This window comes from Cupressus sempervirens, chromosome 11 (assembly GCF_028749045.1).
Source record: "Cupressus sempervirens isolate cs-2001-9-10 chromosome 11, ASM2874904v1, whole genome shotgun sequence".
Classification (NCBI taxonomy): Eukaryota; Viridiplantae; Streptophyta; class Pinopsida; order Cupressales; family Cupressaceae; genus Cupressus; species Cupressus sempervirens.
In genome coordinates, this window is record NC_143128.1 from 101,089,430 (window position 1) to 101,099,517 (window position 10,088).

General features: G+C 31.1%; 1 pseudogene; it reads right to left on the reverse strand.

The window, feature by feature from the left end:
* Positions 1-6,383: 6,383 nt before the first annotated feature.
* Positions 6,384-8,999, reverse strand: LOC149528406 (putative disease resistance RPP8-like protein 4; annotated as a pseudogene).
* Positions 9,000-10,088: the final 1,089 nt, after the last annotated feature.

Consider the following 10,088-nt stretch of genomic DNA (forward strand, 5'->3'; position numbering starts at 1 on the left):
TAATTAGTTAAGGGCCAGGGTTACCTTTCAATCTAGTTTGATATATTCAATTTGGTTTAGGGTTAACCTAGGGTTTAGTTTATTTTAGTGTTAAATATTAAGATATAATGCTTTGATATCACTCATTTTTTGATATTTTGATTATATCACCCCTATACATGTTGATAAATTATATGCGATGAATCTTACACATATTATTTAATCTCATTACATGTGTCATGGTAATTTTTTTTAGTTTATGTACATGAGATGCTCCTATATATGGTGTTTTTCTTTTCTTATAATATATAGTGTTAAATATATATAAATTTACCTAAGTACCCTCCTTGATTATCTATGATGGACATGTCATAAATGACATACCTCTATATGATTCTTTTGATATGATATGCATGGATAATATATATAATGAAAATTTTAAATCCTTTCGATGCAATAAATGATGTAATTAGATATGTACAAATGTTTTTAGATTCACATGTACATGACATGTAGATGTAGATATGATGCTCCTCTAGGATAATTTAGTTTAAAGGTTACAATTTTAGGGTTTAACATTTATAAAATTAGTACTCAAGGTAAGATAGGAAATTTATTTAATTATTTATATATTACCTATTGTAGGTTTTAGCAAATTAAGATTAAGGTTAAGATGATAGTAAGGGTTATGACTAGAGTTAAATTCAATAGAAATTAACATTATAGTTAATCCTAAATGACGCCCAGCCAAGGGATCCAAAGAACTAATCAAAAGTTTTACTAAGCAAGCAATAACATACATACAATAATTTACATTTATAAAAAACATAAGAGATTGCATTCCTTAATGAGCACATTTACATTTCATTTTTAAATAATTATAAGTACTAAAAGTAAAATAAATAACACATCCATATGAGAGAATATTAACTACTTCAGTTCAATCCATTTAAATAATTTATATACATTTGTTCTGAATGCCACTTGGCAAATTAATTCAGAATGCACAATCATCCACTGTACATGTCATAGGGTATGAAAGGCTGAAAGAATATACATTTATAAAATAGTTTACATCGTGCATTTTCAATCCATGAAACAATGTACAATACAATTTAAGAAAAATCATTTTAAATACTATAAGTTTTTTGTTTGGATCCCTTAGTGGGCTGTTATGTGATTAAGTACATAGTTATATATGTTTAGGGTTTTATTGTACATAACTATATGGTTAGGTCAAGATTATAGTTTAAACAATGAATTTAGGTCAAGGTTATATGGTTCTAGGTCAAGGTTTTATTTATCTATAAAATTACATGTTTAAACAATGAATTTACATCTAATCTAATCATTCAACATTTTAATAAATACATAAATTAAATACATTTCAAAACATCTAAAATAATAATTTTTTAAATAAACATTTACGAAACTATATATTAATTAACAAATAGAAAAATTTAAACATCTACTCATTAACAATGTAAATTTACAATTTTACATATATTAAAAATGAAAAAAAAAAACAATAAATTAACATACATATTAAATTGAAAATTGAAAAAAAAAAGTAAAATAGTACAAAACTTATTAAAATACTTGGTATATTGAAAACTAGCAGCAAGGTGGTGGTCGGTAGGGCTGAAAATCAGGCTCCCGTATGCGTCTCTAATCGGGCTCCCATTTTTGAGGTCATGAAAATGACTTCAAAAATGCCAAAAAATTGGGTTAAATAAAGTTTTCCAAATCGGGTACCTGATTCGTAAGAAATCGGACACTCTATTTTTAAAAGTAATCAGGTGCCTGATATTTGAGTGCCTCGGGCACCCGATCTACTTTTGAATATCAGGTACCCAATTTTTGAAATTAGGCTCAGGTGCCCAAAGCTTAATTTTAGAAACAGGTACCCGATTTTTTAAAAATCGGGTACCTATTTCTAAGAAGTACAATTCCACGGATCTGACTTCCACAAAATTGCGACCCAACTTCTTACGGTCACCCTACTATAGAATAATTATTAATATTTAAAAAAAAATATTAAATATTTTTGAAACATTAAACAACAACATTGTTAAGATATTCATAAATATATTATAAAATTAATAAATTACAAATCATATGTTATTGTATAATTATTATTAAAAAAAAAAGAATAATAAAAATAAAAATTAAACTTATAAACATTTATATGTTTGAAATATAACCATATCATGTAGAAATCTAATCAAAGTGTGTAATTCTAAAACTCCGTTGAATAATTTTTCAATCTTCTTAAATTGCATGGCTTTTGAAATTGTCCGATAGCCCAAATTGCACGGTAGTTCGTATTTTAGTGGTAATTTCTTTACACAATATGGTGTTGGGATCTTAGGCAATGGAAATTTATCCAGCTATATCGAATAGATGGCCAAGAAAATTACGAGGTGACTTCGTTTGAGAGATCACATGGCACGTGGGTTGTTAATGATGAAAATGTTGAATGATCAACATCACAGATGTGAGAGGGATTCGTATAAAATTGGGTAAATTGTAACCAAGCAACTTAATATCTGTCTCAGTTTTCATTTTCAAACTTTATTGTTGAAAAATGAGGAGAAAATCTTCCAATAAAAAAATTTATGTGGAAAAAATGGCTTTCTTATCTTCATCACGACGTTTCAATTTTGAGTCCGTACATACAATTTGATTTCTTATTTATTCATATAGTTAAAATGCTAGTTGCGTGTTTATTAGTCTTGTCTATATATAGACACAGACTTATGTTTTCACCTCAAATTCTTATTATCATTTGTTTTGCTTCATTCCACAATTCTATTGTTTGATTATGTTTTAATTTTAATTTTTCATTAAATATTTCTCTTTTTTCATTGGCTATTCAAATTTTCTATGGTTTTTTTTATTTTCCATTCAAAAATCTAAAAAATGTATTATATTGTCAGTACAAAATAAGCAAAAAAAAAAAAAGAGAAATTTTGTACATTTCTACTATTTTTTATAATCTTTTTGAAAGTCAAGATTTCAAAATCCTATAATTTAATTTTGAAAATAAAAATTATAAGTAAATATGTAAACAATCTTGTTTATTTATTATTCTCATTGAAGATGGTATTGTGGTTTGTGCTAAGGTAGTAGATGGTAATGCTATCAATGTTTAGAATTAGAGTTTGAAATATGATAGTATAATGTCTGTCATTTGTGTAAAGGTAATGGTTATAAAATGTGGTAACATTATATTTTACTTAGTATGAAGAAAAATAAATATTCTATTACATTCAAATAGATTACATGTCATATGCTTATTTTTCAATTAAGATATATATATAATTTGTCATTGTAGATTGCATAGTCAAAAGATATGGTATGTACAAATACTAGATCTTTTAACTATACATGGTATGGTTACTCTGTGTGTGTGTTGTGTTGTGTTTAAATAGGAAAATTGAATAAAATTGTGATCATAGATGATATTGAACAATTTTCTCTTTTCACTATCAAACATTGCTCTATGTTATAAATTAATGCTAAGGTGTCAACATAGTCAAGTATATATTTGATTTTTTTAATGAGAATTCATCTTTACTTCATCAACATTAATCATTGTGTTTTAGCTAATTGCACATCATTGAAAAACATCTCGTAAAACTCTTCAAGAAAAAAGTTTTACGTGATGTCTTAACTTTAACTTTCAATTTTTTAATCAATGCCAAACTCATTTGTCAATATTTTATTGAAATACTAGATCTTTGATCTTAGAGCAAACAATAAACTACAAAAATGAAGTATTGAATAACTACGTCTAAATTGATCCTATAATATTGACCATGCCTAACATTGACCATGCCTAACATTTCAAGAACTAACTACTCTTTCCTTTAATAATATTAAAGTGGCCTAGAAAATACATCAATATCCATGAGCATACGAATTCAAAGGAAATAATAAGATCTATTGGAATCCATCATCAAGGTGCTCTTTAATAGTAGGAAAATAGATACAATATTAAATAGAAAGGATGTATTCAGAATAGAATCAAGTAATGCGTGAATTAAAATATAGAATAACAATATAATACAAGTTTCTAAAATACAATCAAGTAATGTGTGAATTTCAAGATAGAATAATAATATAATACAAGTTTAGTGGATGAATGTTTGTAAAATAATACAATACATGTTTAATGGATGAATAATTATTAATACAAAATCAAAAGATGAATAAGGAGGTTGAATAATATTTTTATAGAAAGATATTCTATTATGAAACATATTTTTCAAGAACAATAAAATAAAAATATATAATATAATTTAGACTTAGGATGGCTAAACATGGGATGAAAGTCTAAAATTCTAAGGGATAAAAAGACTAAACAAATTTAGAAAAAATGTAGTGTAACTATGCTAACCAAACAAACAATAGAGATGTTAAGTTATCAAAAAAAAGTGAGCATCTATTTAATCTTATGAGAAGAAAGATACAAAATTTTATCTCTTGTATCTTGAAGCACTACCATTATGTCAGTCTTGATAATTGAATGTGTCACCCTATACATGAACATAAATATAAAATAAATAACTAGGTATATGTGAAAAAATACAGATAATGTTTAATTATAAAATAGATATTCTTTTATTGCTAAAAATAATATTGAAGGAAGACTTAATCTAAGCAAAGCTAGGTGATTAATTATGATGAATTTATTCCAATTGAGATAGGTAATTAGTAACAAAAAAATTTCTAGGTTAAAATTGACTAGATTACTTCAGCATATTTTTTACCTTTCATATTAATGCCTACATAATAGTATAAAATTATGCTGTGTTACTCTAAATTGATTAATAAGACTCTAGAATACCTCATCTTTGGTATTTAAAGTTAAGTATTGATCATTTGAAACAAACACATATTTATTTCATTTATGAATTCTTCAAAATATAATTTTGTAGTAATTAAATCTATCTCACTTTTCTCTAAAATAATTGAAATGATGTTTTTCTCTACTAGAATTAAATAGAAAATCAGTTGTATTTATTAATTAGAATAAATTGAGTTGTTTATATGCAAGATTAGGATCAATTGATATGTTGTTTTTCTTCCCATTGTGACATAGAAAATAACAACTAAATTATTGGATTTCCCTACAACATTTTCTTGTTTACAAGTTTTGTCTTTTAATAAAGGATAAATTGATTAGATAGAATCCTTCTCTTAAGAATGTACAATGATGTGGAAATAATTAATATCATTTATTGAATCATTTGTGGCATATGTTGATTCAAATGGTATATTTTCCCTTTCATATAGTTAGTAAACATGAATAAGAGGAGGTAACATTGAAAAACATAGTAGGGTATGGTATATATGAAGCTTTTGGCTAGTAATCATGAGAAACGTTCTCATGATTAGGTTGCTATGATATATATGAAGCTTTTGGCTTGTAATCATGAGAAATGTTCTCATGATTAGGCTACTACATCTAATGCCTAATAAAGCTACACAAATAGCATATGTGATATCATCTCTATAAATCCTTAAGGATTAATAAGGGGCATTGTAGAGTTAAAATTCAAGGGGTGTGTAATCCTCCTTGGATCACTAATATAAAAATATAATTATTAATGAATCTATATCCTCTAGTGGAACCATGGCAAAAAAAAACCATAGGACTTCAAGGTATGTAATATTTAAAATCACCTTTTAATAATTTGTTATGATAATTTTTTTTGATACATGGTTTAAGGGTGATGTAATAATGGGACTAGGATGTAGATGGAATTAGGTAAACCAAAAAGGAGCCACCTTGAACTCTTTTTCATTTATTAACTTTCTTACATGAGTAGCGATTAGAAATGATTGCATACACACTAGTGGAGAGGATCTAGTAGTTGAGCACCCTAACTTCACACTTCTCAAAATCCTATGTGAAAATTTCAAATCACTTCATTTTTTTACAGTAGCTTACTTAGCGAGTCCCCTGCTTATAACTAAGTTTTTAGAGGCACATCATCAAATATGATGCCACATCAGCATTTTTTTGTCAAGGTGTCCAAAATAGCACTCAAAAAAAGTGAGACCAATCATAGTGCATTAGAGACCCCCATACTTGTGCAACTGATGTGGCATCACACTATTGGTTTTTTTTTGGAAAAGGAACACATTTCATTCAATTATGGGTAGTCTCATTAACAAGAAAAAAATTAAAGTCACGACTATTTATACAATTTTATCAAAAATATTGGATATTAAATCAATAAGTGTGAGTATATAGTTAACAACTAGTATAGCAACCATTTGAACATGATTACGTGTTAGGTCCTCTCCGTTACATAGTTACACAAATGTCTGTTTAAAATATTTCTCTATTTAAAAGATAGATATCTTGTTCATAGATCAATTTGATTGTAATATAAACAAAATAAAAATAATTTTAATAAGCAATTGTAATTGTTACATGAGGATCTATGGCTTTGATTTTATTCCAATATTCTCCACCTTCCTTTAAAGTCTCGCACCATTCATTTATTCCTCCGAATCATAGTAATTAAAATGCTCTAGTTTTTTCAATCGCTCTAATCCCTCAACTTTCTTAACATTCGAACAAAACCATAAATTAAATTGTTGAAGGCATTCCATTGCTCCATCCTCCAATTCAGGAAATGCCCTTAACGTAGAAAAACTATTGTGGAAACCCTCCTGACTTCCCAAATGCCTTCGGCAATTCTTCACATTTCTCATTCCCTTCCAACACCAACCTGACTAAATTAGGCAATATTTGCAACTCTGGACAATCACTAAATTCAAACTGACTTATCTCTAATTCCCTCATATTTGAGAACTCGCATATCCAGCTTGGCACTACAAACCCTTCTAAAGTAAAAGTTTTCAAATGTTTCATTGCTCGCATTTTCTCAGGAAAATGTGGAAGCTCCAATTCTTTCTCATTTGTAGAGGACACCCTATTTTTTATTTCAAGATGACGCATCTTCACCAACTGGGCAAGGACCCCTTCTTGCAACCTCTTCAAATCCATCTGATGCTTAACAATCAAGAATAGTTCCTGAAGCTGAGGCATATCAACCAAATCATCTAGATTCATAAATTCAGCCTCTATGGAGAAGTGCAAGGAATCTGATCGCAGTGTTCTCAAAGAGGTTAGCTTTGATAGCCCTTTTGGCATGCGATCAATATCCCAGCATTCCAAATGTTGAAGACATCTAAGTTCACTTATCCATAATGGTAATTGACTACAATAGTGAGGTAAAGCAAGAAACAGGAGGCTTTTCATATTTCTTACACGCTCCGGTACCTCCCTAATCTTTGTCCCACTTAAATTCAAGAGTTTAAGAAGAATCATTTTTCCAAGAGACACAGGAGATGTTTGTGGAGCTCAAATCCAGAATACGTAGTCCTCTCATAGTTGTGAACAACTTTTCTGGAATGCTTGTAATCGTCTCATTTTGAGACAGTGAGAGGGTTCGGAGATAAACAGGATGGATCTCTGAGATGACCGAATCATCCAAACCTTTTTTGGCCAGTAAAATACGGCACCATGAGCCCGTGGCACCACTTGTATGGGAAGACACCTCTTCATGGGAAAATACACATTTATCTTCTTTTGAATAAAACTTCCCATGTCCCTCGTGTATCTGAAGCAAACACAGCTGGGCAAGTTGATCTAACCAATCCCAACCTATTTCCCACTGGTCCTCTCCTGCTAGGATAAATCCTTCTCCTATCCACAGATTTATCAAATAGTCTGCAAATATATATTCATCCTCTGAAAAGAAGGAAAGATACGCAAAACAGGGTTTAAGGTGTGCAGATAGGGTCAGGGTCACCAATGAGAGTAACTACTCTTTCAACCTGACGGCGCTTCAACTCCCATTTACTGAGAACTCTGCAGTTGGCCAGAGATGCTGCTATCGTTTTTATAGCAAGGGGTAAATTAGCACACTGCTTGACAATCTTCCGACCCTCTTCTTCCATGTGCAGTGTCGCTCTGTTTTGCACACGATCTGGAAATGCATAAATACAAAACAGCCTCCAACTGTCTTCGTCTGACAAATTTTTCATCTCATAAATTCGAGCACCAGAATTTAGGGCAACCTGCCTATTTCTTGTGGTAACCACAACTTTACAATCGTTGTCATCTGGCAGACCAAGTTTATCAATCAGAGAATCTTCGGTAGAGAGCGTCCATAGATCATCCAGCACAATAAGACATCTTTTCCCTTGAAGGCGGTCACAAATCAATTCAGCGGCTCTCTCTTCACTCATAATTTCACTATTTATTCCTATGTGGGAGGCTATATCACGCTGCAAATTTTTGAGAGAAAAAGATTTCGAAATAGAGAGCCAAATAGAATGAGCATACTTGGATTTCACGGCTCTGTAGACATTTTGGAGGAGAAATGTCTTCCCTGAGCCGCCCATACCAACGACGGCTGTTACTTGAACTTTTGGGTCTTCCAACAAGCCTACCATGTCTTCAACTTTGGTTTCTATACCCACTGGACGCGAGTCTCTGGGCAGAAGACTTGATTTCTTCACTATTGCTGATGTACTCGCTGCAAAAGCGAGAGTTTCTTTGACGTCAGGGCCTCTGTGGTTGATGAATGCATCAAATACTTTTCTAGAGACAGCAGGCGTTTCCCTCTGAAAATCACTGAAAGAACGCTTGTGAGATAAGGAGGCAGACGCCATGAACTCAAGCGCGTTATGATAAAGAATGAAGAATATAGATAACTAGACTGATCTGGACTTTCACAAAGCCACTTTAACACGCTTTCTTTCAAGGTATCTCTTAAATTCACTCCATTCTTCCTGCTCTCATATATATCTCATCAGAAAAACATCACTACCCTTATGAAACACTTAGAAGGATGATCAGTAGGCACCGTATGATGAAGGAAAAGTAAGAAACCCTAAACTTCTCACCAAACTATGGGCACGATTAGACACAAAGGAGATTCCATTTGGGACAGATGACACAAACTCCTCACCAAATTATGGGCACGATTAGAATATAATCATACCAATTTAAATTTAAGCGTTTACATGTTTTCTGTCTTTCTCGCTGTGAAATTCTACATTTGACATAATTGCCTACGGTGGCTCAAATAACGAGTGGACAGGAAAATTATGACATGACTTCGTTTCAGACTTCGCATGGCAAGTGCTCTCTCGATGTTGAAAATGTTGAAATGATCAACATCACCCATGTGACAGGGATCCGTGCAAAAATGGGTAAGATGGTAAGCAATTTTACTTCGATTTCTGTGCAAGTTTCATTTTCAAATTTCACTTTCCACAAACCATGTGAAGAGAGCGTTTTCTTCCCTTTCAATGATATTTTTGGTCCAAGAAGATAACAAGAATTATTGCATCCCCTCCTCCCCCAATCCCAAAAATCTAAATGTTTATCTTCATCGTGACATTTTAATTTTTAGTCCACATTCAATTTTATTGCTGGCTTGCTTATTATGAAGTAGGCGTTTCTTATTTGAAGTTTATGATCTGATTTAAGAATTAGGGTCAATACTATTTTGGGTTTCTTGTCAGCTATTGAAATAAGAGAAAGTATCAAAGTTCATTTCTAAACTGTAATGGTTGTAATGCTGAGATATGGATAAGAGATTAGTAGTCATTAGGGGTTCAATGACCATGATAGAATAGATGTCATATATATTTCTAATAGCTGATCATACATATACTAATAGTCAATCATTTTTCAGCTTTCTTGTTTGGTGATTGACTCCTTTGTGTACCACTATTGGGACATTTCATAATGACTACTTGGGACATTTTATGAGCACTACTAGTATTTTTTGGTATTTTTTGGTGAGCGACTATTGGGGGGTTAACATAATAGGTATCAAGCGAGTGTTTTAAAATGACACATTTCAACCACTTCACACTCCATGGTCTCTATAGAAAGCTTCGTAAATACCCAAATGTTGAAACCTTAGCTTTAAGCTCTTGAGTCACCTGCGGAGGTACACCGAAAAAATTGGCATAATTTGACTTATAGTTTATGAGATCTAGGTGTGCAAAGTTAGCCTGGGCAGCTACTAGGTCTCTTCCCCTAGTTATATTGAATGGGGCATTATTAG